The sequence below is a fragment of the Atractosteus spatula genome, chromosome 26 (genome assembly GCF_055471065.1).
Source record: "Atractosteus spatula isolate fAtrSpa1 chromosome 26, fAtrSpa1.hap1, whole genome shotgun sequence".
Taxonomy (NCBI): Eukaryota; Metazoa; Chordata; class Actinopteri; order Semionotiformes; family Lepisosteidae; genus Atractosteus; species Atractosteus spatula.
Genome location: NC_142731.1, coordinates 415,177 through 428,542, shown reverse-complemented (window position 1 = coordinate 428,542; position 13,366 = coordinate 415,177). Strand labels below are relative to the sequence as shown.

At 50.2% G+C, this 13,366-nt stretch overlaps 1 protein-coding gene across 1 annotated transcript in view; it reads right to left on the bottom strand.

The window, feature by feature from the left end:
• The window catches only part of znf652 (zinc finger protein 652), a 38,463-nt gene extending 27,617 nt beyond the window's left edge, over positions 1 to 10,846 (bottom strand). The window contains exon 1 of the mRNA XM_088906202.1: positions 10,548 to 10,846. The gene's annotated coding sequence lies outside the window, so the exon portion shown is untranslated. The remainder of the gene's footprint in view (positions 1 to 10,547) is intronic.
• Positions 10,847 to 13,366: the final 2,520 nt, after the last annotated feature.

Here is a 13,366-nt window from a genome sequence, read left to right as displayed (position 1 = left end):
TGTGCCTGAGCTCAGGCTCCAGGGATGAAACAGGAGATGTTGCAAAGCCCTCTGCCCCAATCTAGGCAGCAGACTAAGGAGGAACTCAGTCCCTTTATACTGCTAAAGCACTACGGGTTCAAACTTAAAACACTTCTGTGTTACTAATATTGCTTTGCACAAGAAAGGCATCTCTTCACACAACTGTAGAAACAACTTAGAAGCAACTTCATCAGTCTCTTTAAGTCTCTATATCTACACACACACGACTTGAATTGAACTTTTTGAAGGTTTCAGACGTTCAGTTTTTCCCCCATCACTGTTATGAAACTGAAAACTGAAAAAGGGAACTGCAAAGAGGAGATAACTTTGTTGCCAGCTGAGATTATTAACTTGTATTCACATATCGCAGCATGCTGGAATGAGAAAATATCAGTTTAAGCATTACACAATGTGCGAATGATATTGTATCCTGCTGAAGATGTGAGATGATGTTTAACCCTTTCTGTGCACAAGCACTGAGCTTGAACCCAAGGTCTGCTTCCTGTAGGGTGTTTTACCAGTGTTACAATCATCCGTTAATGACTACACACCAACTGCAGCACACAGACTGTGTGCAATTACCTGGCTTTATTAGAAAAGATGAATAAAATAACCGCCTTTCCAACGGCTAATTAAATATCCAGCAACTGATATATTCATTTAATTGCCACTGAGCAGCACAGAGTTTGCCACTGGCAAGGGGTGGGTGGGACAAACTTTTAATTTGATGAACCTTTGAAAACAATGAAATCTCTTCTCTCATGGCACAGCTCTTCCAGGGGGCTGCAGGCCCGGGGGCCGAGCGCTGAGAGCTCCGTTTGTGGAGGGTAAAGAGGGCCCAGCTGCCCACACAGCGGCCCCCTGGACTCAGGACCCTCCCGCCCTGCTTCTCCAGACCGCTGAGCTGCTGGCGCGAGTTCGTCTCGCGGGCCGGGCCGCAGCGGCTCTCTGAAAGACCAGGAGAAAAGATCATCCAGGTGCACTGAGCCAGAGGCTGACATGGCTTGAGGATTTCTCAGACAGAACTACATGCCGGACAGCACAGCATCCCAGCCTGTGTGGAGAGGAGGGGTGTGTGTTAATTTCATCCCACCCTCTCTCCAAACATCCACAGCTTCTCCTCATTAAGTACACTTAAACACTGGTTTAGACACCAGGCACCGTCGCCAAGCACAGCAGACACCAGGCCACAGACATGCAGCTCAGGACTTACAGAGGCTTTTTTTTAAACTAGAGGCTTTTCTAGCCAAAAGAGCAACATGTTACAGAACTAGAAAGTCCACTTCCGCAGTGCTGGTTTAGCTCTGGGGGAGGGGGCATGTGGAAGCAGGAAACAAGATCTGTACAGAAGACCCACACTGACACAGGACGTTTCACAGCTGGCACGAGGTCAAAGGTCAGATTGGAGCAACACTACTGCCACAGGTCTGACACGAACCTGAAAGTAACCAGGCACAACCCAACTGAGCCCTGCAATTAGGACTTCTTCCATTTCAAAATCAAGAGAAAGTATTGGTTCCTACCAAAAGCAAGTAAACATGTTTAGAAACAGCAACCAAAAAAAAAACAGGTCAACAGCAACATGTCAACATGAAACTTCAAAGCTGTGTTAAGGCAGGAAGCTGCTCGTGTGCAGTAACTCTCAACACACCTGAAGGCAGACATTGCACCCGGAGAAGCCCCGGTCATCAGCATGAACAAAAGACCAGCAGCTTCAAAAAGATCAAAATACGGACTGCTGATCCAATTGACCCCCAGTCCAGAGATCCAATCCTCTGGACGCTGGAAAGGCACTGGTCCGGGAAAAGCAAGACGCTGAGGTGGCAACAGTTCCCCATGATGCCTCGTGGGAAAGAGTGGAATCGGGGGACACTCACTTCACGGCGATCCGCTCCTCCTGCGCTCAGCTGAGAAACACCCACACCAGCTCCCAGTCAGCGCCCCCAAAACTCAAGTCAGTTTTCCCAGCAGGAAGTGAGGCAGTTGCCCCCTGAGGGCCGGCAGGCCAGGGACAGCCGCAGGAGCCACTGGGACCTTCCCTGGACTCCTGGAGAACACTGGGCCCCCGCTCAAATCCAAGACAGTGGCCATCACCAGAGCCACGAGACCAGCCCCCTGCTCCCTGCTCCAGGCCGTCTCCTGGACACAGCCCTGCCCGCAGCCACAGGTGACCCGAGCAGGCCAGTCAGTGACCTCTCACACCGAGGCCAGACCGCAGGGCTTCCTTGACCTCTGCTGTGCCGACAAGACAGCGCAGTCTGAAGAGAAGATCAGATCAGATCACTTTATTGGCCATATACAATTTCTTGCATTAGGAAGTGGTGCTGCTGGGACCTTGTCAAGCCGCTATATGAAAACCCCACACCCAGCCAACTCCCTGATTCACGCCCGGCAGCTCGGTGTGCAGCCTGATCAACTCCCAATCAGCCGTGGGCTCCCACCGGACAACACAACTCCGTGCACATTCTGAACGTTTGTGTAGTGAAGAACCTGCCGTTCTTTTGAAAAGGTTTTAAATGCACATCCGCACAATTTTCACTTGTGTCCTTTGGTTCTTGTTTCACTGTTCATCCTGAAGACGTCCTCTGGGAATGACTGAAAAGCTTTCAGCATCACACAGCTCCCACAGAACAGGCTAAATCCTCCACACAAGGACACATGTGCACAAAACGTCAAAGCGTGGCTATACACAAAAGGCTGCAAACTCGTTTTTGCACAAGAAGCATGCAGGAGAGTCTCAGTCAAGAGAATCTAGGCTCTTCTCTGGCATTGCTTCCAAGCCACAGCACTCGAGGCAATGACAACACACTCTGTTTACCAAGGATCCGCACATTTCTCTCCACAGTTTCTGCTGTTTACTCTCAAAGCTCCTCAAACAGAACAGGTTTGAACTCGCGTGACTGACAAGCTGCACAGCAGAGGGCTGTGACTCCACTGCGCTTTAGCTAGCGGCTCCAGGGAGTCTGGGGAGGTCTGGGGAACTCACACAGCACAGGACACCTCACGACAGGCTGCAGTCGGCTGAGCCGAGCCCTGTCCTTTCTACATTTTAAAATAAGCCCCCTTTGAACCACGACAATTATGCCTCTACAATGAAGACAAACATCAATTGACCTAATTTTTTTATGGTACGATATCCTAGCAGATTAATCATCCTTCATAACAAGTTTTTCAGAGCTGTTCAGATTGTAATTTAGGAAGATCATTTTGACCTTCTGTATTTCTTGTGGCAGCCATCAGCAAAAGTTATAGACCACTTTGAAAACAGTTTCATTAACTATATCACTATTTTAGTCTTCATGAATGACTTTTTAGTGTCTTCTGAAGTCCAGCCCAGCGGAGGATGCTGTGACAGAGAGCTCCATCTTTGAAGAGCCAGCCTGGGCAGAGGTCTGCTCTCAGCTGGTCCCGACTGGACGACACAGCGGGGCCGAGCAAGAGCTCGCAAACGGAGGCCCATGGCCTTGCTCTACAGAAAAGCCTGTCACAGCCACACGAAAACAAAACAGGGTTCCAAGAGCATCTGATAAGCAAGAGGAGAAAGAGAACTTTAAACAAACAAGCACACAATCCTCTGGACAACATATTCCTTAACACATGTCTGAAAAAACGGGGGGATGAGGGAGAGACAACTGACTCCTGCTCTCCCTCAGAGCGAGAGGGTTCTCTCCTAGCCCTGTGCGGTAGCTCAGCTCAGAGGGATTCCCTGTCTTCGCCAAGCTTCCCTGCCGGCAGTCTGCACGCTGAAGGAGCAGGGCAGGTCAGTGGAATCCACAGGGGGGCGCTGCTGAGGTCCCCAAATTTGTTCCCTCGAGCTTTTTCAACCAAATATTCTCTCCACTGAGTGAGGCCTACGTATCGACGGCTGTCCCCGGCCTTGCCTCCCAGGGCAGAAGTGACAGGAACAACGAGCGTCGTTAGGTACAGGCACCAGTGAAACCGAAGATAGTTGACAAGGGTCAAGCGCCCCCCTGCTGCCCCCACCTTCCAAAGGCAATGCAGCCCCCCGATGCCCCCCCACCACAGGGACCTGCTGCACCCCGTTGCAATACCACATATCACAGCAACCTGCCGTGTTCGACCACAGGAGACTGAAGGGTTATGCAACATCGTTTGTCAAAATCCATTCTTAAAAGAAATGAGTCAGATGTCATTTCAGTAGCTATGAAGCGTTAACTTTGAAGTGGGTAGCCATTCTATTTCATGTGGTTAGTCCTGCACGGCAAAAGTAATTAAATGATCACAAATGCTGTTTCTATCAGGCTGCAAGTCCTTTTGATTAGTGTTGCAACTACAGGCCCAGTCCCACAATCTACACCAGCTGCACAGGGGAAGAAACATCGAGCTGCCTTCAACACATACCACAGTCTAAACTGACCTGGCCCTCCGACTGTCAAAACAGCAGCTGGAATTACCTCCACTTACTGAGCTGAAGATTTGATATTCTGTGAATTTTAAAATTTCTTTTGAAAACATTTTATCTATCATTTCATTTTATCATCTGAACTATTTTATCTTGATGGAAAACAATATATAAACAAATAAATTATGCTTGTTGTGCTTACCTATGTTTTTCATGGAGTCCAGTTAAATAACACAATGTAATAACTTACTGGAAATGCAAAAAATTAGATTGCATATTGCATACGAACTCCATAGATAATTTTATAGTAAGAATTACTATATAAATACTGAGGAATGTAATCACTCAGTAGGTCCTAAATTTGGGGAAAACTTCCACATGGGAAGGAGCTCTGTGCGCGCTCCGGAGCAGGGGGAAGGGGCTCTGTGCGCGCTCCGGAGCAGGGGGAAGGGGCTCTGTGCGCGCTCCGGAGCAGGGGGAAGGGGCTCTGTGCGCGCTCCGGAGCAGGGGGAAGGGGCTCTGTGCGCGCTCCGGAGCAGGGGGAAGGGGCTCTGTGCGCGCTCCGGAGCAGGGGGAAGGGGCTCTGTGCGCGCTCCGGAGCAGGGGGAAGGGGCTCTGTGTGCCCTCTGGACCAGTGTCTTCAGGTTATATTTTCTGGCCTGAAATCGAATTCAGAAATGATTCCAGCTCATGAACTGACTGACTTGGTCCTCTTCTTCTCTTCTGCAATTCTTCTCCCTCTCTCTCTCCTCTTCTGGTGCCATTTTGTGTCCATTTGAATTTCTTCCCTAAGGAGGCGTTTCTTTCACTTCTGTTTTGTTGATTCATATATGAAAAAGTAAACTTTTTCACTTCCAGGTCGAGCGCAGCACGGATTACAGCACGGCCTATTCATGTTCATCTGTCTCAGACAGCACCTACTACACTCACTCATCTGATTGCATGTCTGAATTTGACAACTAATTCCAAAATTACTTGAAAAATAAACAGCACTGTTTCTTTCACAGCAAAACAGGACTAAACTGACAGCGAACATAAAAAAACTAAAAATATTCAGCCCTGTCCAATTCCTGCAACTGCATTCAGCAGATCTTGTGACAAAATAACTGTTTTAAATACACTGTTGGTCCTTGTGCTACTCTGAGGTTTATATGGGGTATCAGGAGAAAAATCTTCTAGCTCCCAAACAGGAAGTTCCAAGGCTCATTTGGTTGTTACAATCCAAACAGCACTGTCGGGGTACAGCGAGGGTTAAAACCAGCCATGAGCTTATAGTATTGAAGACCACACATCGAGAAGCCATGATTGCTGCAGTGCGAAAGCAATTCATATTGCAATGATGAATCATACAGAAACTTCGTCTGAATTATTCAAGCACAACGAAACCCACAAACCAGCTTTAACTGTCCATCCTGCGTGTCTACTGTCAAATTTCCAGCAACACTAAGAACCCCGTCGCCTCGTCCCTGATCCTCTACCTTCACAGGCCAGTACAGGGCTCAGAGTGTCGGCCTGCATTTCCTGCAGCAGCTGCTCTGCCTCCCTTTAGAAAACCCCATGTGCCAAGAGGAAGGCCAGAGCTGTCAGTTCCTCCTGCACGGGGGTACTGTCGGATCTCAGCTCATCTAGCTCGAATAAAACCAACCTCAGAGAGAACAAGCAGCCCGTCCCTCTTCTGTCATTCGGTCCTCTAAGCCAACAATATGTGTACAACTAAATGCAAATTTTGCTTTGAAAAACTTTAACTGTAGGCATGAATACGAGACCAGTAGTATAAGGTCGGTGTGATCCTGCCAACTGTTCATCCTATTTCCTTGAAATGGTTTGCCCTGAATCTGCACATTCCAAGGCATGTCGCCTTCGAGATGCAGCCCTGCCACTCTACCGTGAAGCCAGGGGTTTCCACCCAACAGGCAGGAGGGGAGCGCCGAGGCGGGTCTCCTGCCCACGCTGAAACAGCGCAGAGCGCGCGGCGTGGCGAGGCGAGGCTCGGGGGAGGCGGCACCTCCAGACTCTTTACAGACCCTCAGGTTGTTTCACAAAAGCCTCGCGAGCCGAGAAACCTCAGGTTAACATTCACATGCCGGTTCTGGCTCCAGCCATCTCTGCATCACTGACACGTTTTAGAAACTTCTGCTTTAGCCAAAATAATGATAAACCCATCTGGAATAAAAATCTGTTTGCAAAACAAAGTTGCACACATTCATTCTCAAGAATGAAACATTTTTCTTGCAGTGTTAAAATATAATCAAATGTTGGCATCGCTGCAGCAAAGGTTAAAAAACACACACAGTAAGTCACAAATTACAGCAGTTTTTCAAGCAACACATCAATACACAGCTCTTCAAATTGGTATTTCTGCTGCAATGTTCAAACACAAGTGTCACAGTCTCTGCTTCAGTGCATGAATCTCATGCTGCTACTGTACGAACACGAATTCACCGGAGAAGGACGAGGGCTGTCATTCTGACCCTGACAAAGAGATCTAGCACCAGCTGAGAGCAGCTACCAGTGCAGCCCAGGGCAGGGCAGAGGAATCGCGACACCAAACCCAAAACCAGTCTGATGTCCTCAGTTGTACTGGAGATGCTCACACAGCACTGGGATTAACATTGGGGACACTTTCCATCAACGCTGCCCGCTGCCCTTCAGACAGAGGCACGCCGTTCTGAGGCCCGAGACTCCCACAATCCTGGCCACACTCTCCTTCTCAAGACTCTGCCCGCCACACGGACCGCTGGGCTGGAACTTCCCAGATCAAGGACATGTCTGGAGCCCTACAGCCGACGTCTGGACCACAAACTGAGTTACATGTTTGCCCAGGACCTGCCTTTTAAAGCATGTGACTGACCCGGTCCAGGGACTGAAGGTAGCCGATGTGCAGCTGCACCTGCAGCTTTCAGGCAGAAGTGGCTTTATGTGAAGCAAAACCAACAAGAGGTGCCTTTTTTTTAACTGAACAGTTTATTTATAAGGGAAGTCTAGGGGGACACCCTGTAATTGTGGAGTTCTGCACTGCTGGACACCCCACTCCGGCTCTCAGGCAGTCCCTGGCCTCAGCTGGAGGGACGTGGGCCACAGAGGCGATGTGGAGCCCCAAATGTAACATTCTGACGAAGCAGAACCCCCCCGAGACTCCCTCTTCTCCACACAAGCACAAAAACCAGAGACATGACGCCCTGTGTGCACAGAACAGGCTTGCCTTAAACTGGGGAAAACAGACTGGTGGTCAGTATGGAATACCACACTTCTCTGCTCCATGGGCTTCTACAGCCTGTCATGTGCCAGTAAGAGAGAAGATCTCGTCCCTGCTTGTGTGTGCTTGGGAGACGGAGACTTTTCTGGTTACTTTCATGAGGTAGAGCAACCGTAATGTACTGCAGGATTACTGGAGGATGGGCTCTGGAATGACGTTGGAGGAACAAGGGTTTCAAGGCTCAAGAGGAACGAAATCACAAGTGAGGTGAAAGAGCTCCCCGTGACTGACCACCCCAGCGTCCACCTGTCCTGGGCAGCTCCAGGGAACCTGTGAGTCACCTGCTGGCGCGTGGAGGACCCACAGGTGCCAGGACGTGCGGTCCGAAGGCAGAGTCACGGACCCCAGCCTCACGGTCGACTGCGGTCAGACAACCGGACACACTGGAGGATCGCCCCAGCCTTTCACCGGACGTCCGAAACGTTTCCACACGACTCCGGCCCTGACGTACACGAGTTAGGATACTGGAGGTCCCACACCGAGGAGGCAAGGAGAATTATTCAGGGCTCCAGGCTCGGGACAGTACGTCCACAGACCTGAGCTAACGGTGCGAATTCAGCCAAGCGAGTGCCGACCGCTGGCTGGGACATAACTGCAATATCTCCAGCGTGGCCAGCGGTGCTTCCAAAAATCTCAAAGCCACAAAGTTAGACCACGGCTCCACTCTCGTACAGCAGGTGTGTCCTTTCCCTTTCTGGGTTTAGTCGGTTACGGCCAGTTTAAACATCGCCAGAGGCCGCCCCCAGCTCCTCAGATAAAACATTAAACTGGGGTCCTGCTTCTGAACGCCACTGTTGGAAGTTTAACGAGGGCGACTGTTAACTGGCTTCAAACCTGAGGAATCTCTGAGAGGCGGGTATGAACACACACCCTCTCTAGCCTGACGATCTCGGTAAAATAGGTGAAAGATTATCACCGCTTTAGGAGAAAACATTACACACAGGCAGACCAAAGCTAGGGGCAAAGAAATAGCATCACTTTGAAAAGATCCATTATATTGAATTTAATCAGAATTTTGCCGTTTTCTGGGAGCTGTGCTCTCAAGCATGTAAGATCCTCTGGGGGGTCATCAAAGACTCTGGGTACCCCCAGAAACAAAATGAAACACTTCACCCAAGTCTAGAGCCCCAAAGTGTGTATCGTCATTATACTGTCACTCTCCGACACTGTGCACCTGCTCGAACAGAGCCCAACTACAGATCTCTGAAGCAATTAAAATCTGTAGTATTATTTTAAAAAGCAATATTATGAAGACTGCGTATTTCAGGAGTTATCTTTAAATTACGGTTTTGGTTGAAAATGATGTAATGAAAATCATGGCAAAAAAAAGTTTTGAGAAACTACTTCGGAGCAAGTCTGCGAGTTCAGCAGGAGCATGCTCAAGCCAAGTGGGCAAAACGTCAGGGTCCCCTAAAAACTGCCACCGCACCCCGACTTCCGGGGGACCCAGACAGCTGGCGTGCAGCGAGCGGTTAGCTGCTCGACGCTGTGGCAGGCTTCACCGGTGTGCCTCAGACACAGCCAGCGAGGCCTCAGGACAGCCTGGGACCGCGTACAGTCTGCCAGGGGGCTGACACGCGTACTGTACGCGGCGCTTTCCTCTCCACCCGCCTGCAGTCGCTCTGCGCACCCCGAGGCACTCCGGGCAAACCCCAAAAAGCAAATGACATCTGACCGTGAAACCGGCGCTGGGTTTCGACCAGAGGAAGAGTGGGGAAAAAGCCCGAAGCACGAACACTTTTGCAAAACACTTGGTAGATGTCGTGGCCTACCGATGTCCTACCCCCTCCTCACCACCGCCGCCGCGTCTACACTGGGGGTATTCCCCCCCCATGCCCATCACGAACACCGCGTAGCGCCAGACAATGGACGCGGGGCAGGTCCGGGGGCACCGGGGCAGCGGTAGCCCGGGAGCCGGGAGCCGGGAGCGCTCCGCCCCGCTCAGCCCCAGCAGGCGGCTCGGCTCCGGCGGAGGCTGCGTTCGGCGCCTCTTTCACCCAAATCCATTAGATCATATAAAGAAAAAAACGTGTGCTCAAGAAATAAAAGCACGGCAAACTAGCAAGAGTAATGCTAAGCGAGCTACCCTCATCCCGCAGAAAATAATAGTTCGGGTTCTGCAGACGCACCGACACGGCTGCCGTGGCCTAGCTGGCGGCTGCAGCCGTCACTGGACACCGCCAGCGCCCCCACACCCGCCTGTCCAGCCTGCCCTCTCCGACACGACTCGGACCCACTCGGGCCGAAACACTCGCTCTGCTGCAGGAGGCACGACCAGCGCGACACGGGCACAGAAAACCGCCCTCGGCTTTGCTAAGGCGCACAAATTAGTGGGAAAAGCGGAGCAAATAAAGGGTTAAAAATGGAAACGAGCAGGCCGTTTTGTTCTAAGTGTGGAAGTTAAATGCAGAAGAGTTTGCAGAATAAGGAATACGCGCCATCAACGTTAGACACCCTGCAAGGGTGCGTTTCTCCACATAAAGAGGTGTTCCCCCACTAAATATTAATACACACGCGCTGCACCCGCAGGTCAGAGCAGCGACTTCCACTTGTCTCAAACCCCGGACCCCCGGTCTCGCCTCGGCACCTCCGACATCTCCAGCTGCCCGCTCCGCCTGGCAGTGCTCTGGGAGATTCACCGACAAGACGAGAACCGATCCCAGGGCTGCTTTTTAACATTTAAAAGAGAAGGGGGGGGGGGGTACTGAAAAGGGATTCCTGTCTTTTCCCAAACAAAAACAGAAACACTTTCGCCACAGACCTCTCCTCCCGCACGACCCGGGAGCACTGCCTCGGCCCCCACCCGCGACCGCCGCGCAGAACACGGCGCAGCGCCCCTTTCTCTTTGTTGTCATCTTGCCATCTTGCTAAATGCAAAAATAAATAAACTTGTGGCTCTCTACTCACCCACGGCGATAGCGCCCTCTCCCCCCATTCTGCTTCATGCAGAGAAAATGTTGCACAAGGAAACCAGTGCACATGAAAACAGATCTCGGCTCTCCCCTCTGCGCGCTGCCGCCCGTGGGTTTTGTTGTTTTGTTTGTTTTTTTCCGGAACACGCTGTTCCGTGCGGGATCTTTTATTCCTGGGTTTCGGAAAGCCCGTGTTTTGCTCCAGACTCTCTCTCTCTCGCCTCCGGCTTCAGCGCTACGTGGCCGGCCTGGTTCCGCGCGCCGTCCCGCGCTCGTCCCCGTGCCCGACTGCCCGGGCCGCCGTCTGGGGCGCGTGCACGCGCACCGCCGCCGGCGGCGCTTTTTTCTCTCTCCTCTTCCTCCGCGAGCTGAAGGAGAGAGCGCGCGTACGTGCTCGCGCCCGCCGAACCCCCCCTGTAATAACCATCTTAATCTGAAAGCGAAAGGAACCGTCTTTGCTCAAGCCGGGCTGCGGAGGAGTTTGCGAGCCCGGGTCTAGCGAGCGGAAAACGCGTTATGAGGGTTAAAAGAGGGCTTGCTCTCCCTTGTACCGGCAGAAATTTCTTCAAACTTTATTATTTTATTTAAGAGTGAAGTTCTTTAGACATTTTGATATGCAGCCAAAACTATCAGTTATTTGTTCCTTTATTCCTTTAAGTACCTTGGAAAGAGTGGACCTTTTTAGTCAAAGAGAATTATTTAATATATAATAGTAATATTCTCTTTGCATACATAGACTCTGTAGTCTCATTTTTTAACGTTAAATTCAAGTTGAAACAACATGCAGTTGCATACATACTGTGCGAAATAAGAAAACGCATGAGCAGTTTTGTAGACATCATTTGTAGACATCATTTATCTTGTAATGCAGCGCATAACAAGATTAATATGTTTCAGTTTCAAGCGATACTCTGTGGTCTATCTACCAAGATACATGCACATTAACATGACTCAGAATATTCTTAGTTTCCCCATGGGGATTTCTTAAATAACAAAAGTTTTTCAATCGCGTGATAATCTGTGATTTCTTTCGGCGTGAAAATTTAAGAGGAAACTCATATTACACAGAGGCGTCAATATAACTATTGTCGTTTGATTTATTTCATACTTAGAATATTATTTACCTTTTATAATTAGCTTTACATGTCCCATACATTATAATGAATAGTTATAATTTATCATCTTAAATCGTACATTGTTAAAATATTCCCGTGAAGAGGTTTTTCTGGGCTTCAGCGAGCGGTGCGCTCTCTTGATCTGTTAACACTAGTTAAAATATAACTTTTTAAATATAACTATATTTTAATATACAGTTAAAATATAACGAAAGGCGTCGCAGGACTTGTAATCCTGCTGCAGAAACAACTAGTTGATGTTAGCTTGGTATTAACATCCCACTCAAAAACAAGACCAAGCCCATCAGCGTTTTAAAAACGACACACTATCCCGCTGTGCCAACACTGCCCATGCCTGAGGAATTCCGGCAGCGATGTGCAGAATGTCCACTCCGCACTGCCGCCGCCTGGCGTGGACCGCACTGACCGGCGCTGTCACGGGTGGTCTCGCCTTCAAGCGCCGCGCCCGCGCAGCTCCTGCCTCCTGCCCCCGGCCGTCGCTCGTGCACGAAGCCCCCCCCCCTCAGTCAGCAACGCGTCCCGACACCCGACCCCCGAAACAAACTCCAAATCGCACAACTTATCAGCCTTTCTGAGACAGCACATTCCTGCTCGTCCCCTCTCTCCTCCCCTTTTCCTGGAGAATTCAGAGAGGGGCGGTGCTCATCCCAGCGCATTCCCGGCTCTCCCTCTCCTGGAGACGGAGCCCGGCTCAGGAATCCCGAGTTGGAGTAAAACATCCAGACTCACCGCCCCGGCGGTCGCAGGATCTGACATTAGCAGCAGACGCGCTGATGAAACACCTAACAGGCGCTTTCCCGCAGTCTAACTCAAAATGCAAATACAGGTGCCGCGAGTTCTTACTCGAGGACGCTCTCCGGCGGCGCGCAGCCTCTCCGCAGGTCACCTGTGTGAGGGGCAGGGGCGCCTCTCGCAGAGCCCGGCTCTCTCCGTGTCTCAGGGCTGCAGCGACCTTCTCCCTCCCGCCTCCTCCGCGCCTTTTGAACTCAGATGTGGGCTGGGTACGGCAGCTCCCGGCGCGACTGCGACTCGGCTTTGTCACGAAGAGAAATGTGTAGTTTCACTCAGACACCCCGAGGGAAAGGTCGTGACCGCAGCTGCAGGGAGCTGACATTCACCCACTGCTCCACTTACAGGTCTGAATTTCTCACAGCTCTTTAAGGGCAGGAGATCTGACTGATGACAAAAATGAATGAATTATTATTAGAAACTAATAGTTGCTAATACTTAAATGTTAGACTATAATGTGCAAAATATTATTTTGTCTTCGTGATGTTTCTGAAGCGTGTGAATTTCGACAGCCTGTGTGACAGTGAAGGAGCCGGAGCAGGTCGGACTCCTCAGTGTGTGTTGATGCGCTGGGCAGGCCTGCATATTTACAGTTTACAGCTTCACTGGCGAAGAACATTCCCAGTTGTTGTTGAGGAGAAGCCGAAGAGCTCAGTTTTATACAAATTCCGCTCCCAACCTCCTGGCTCCTGAATGTCCTCAAACACTCTTGCACCCAGCCCCTGTCGAGGAATTATTTTTGTAATCATTATTAATTTGTCAATCAGTCAACAATTTGGAAATAGTGTGACATTGTCCAATATTTAAGGATAATTTGCTTACTAATTTGGTGTGTTGTCAATTAGCAACATTAATTCATTAGTTCTAACCATAAAACCCACTCCACATG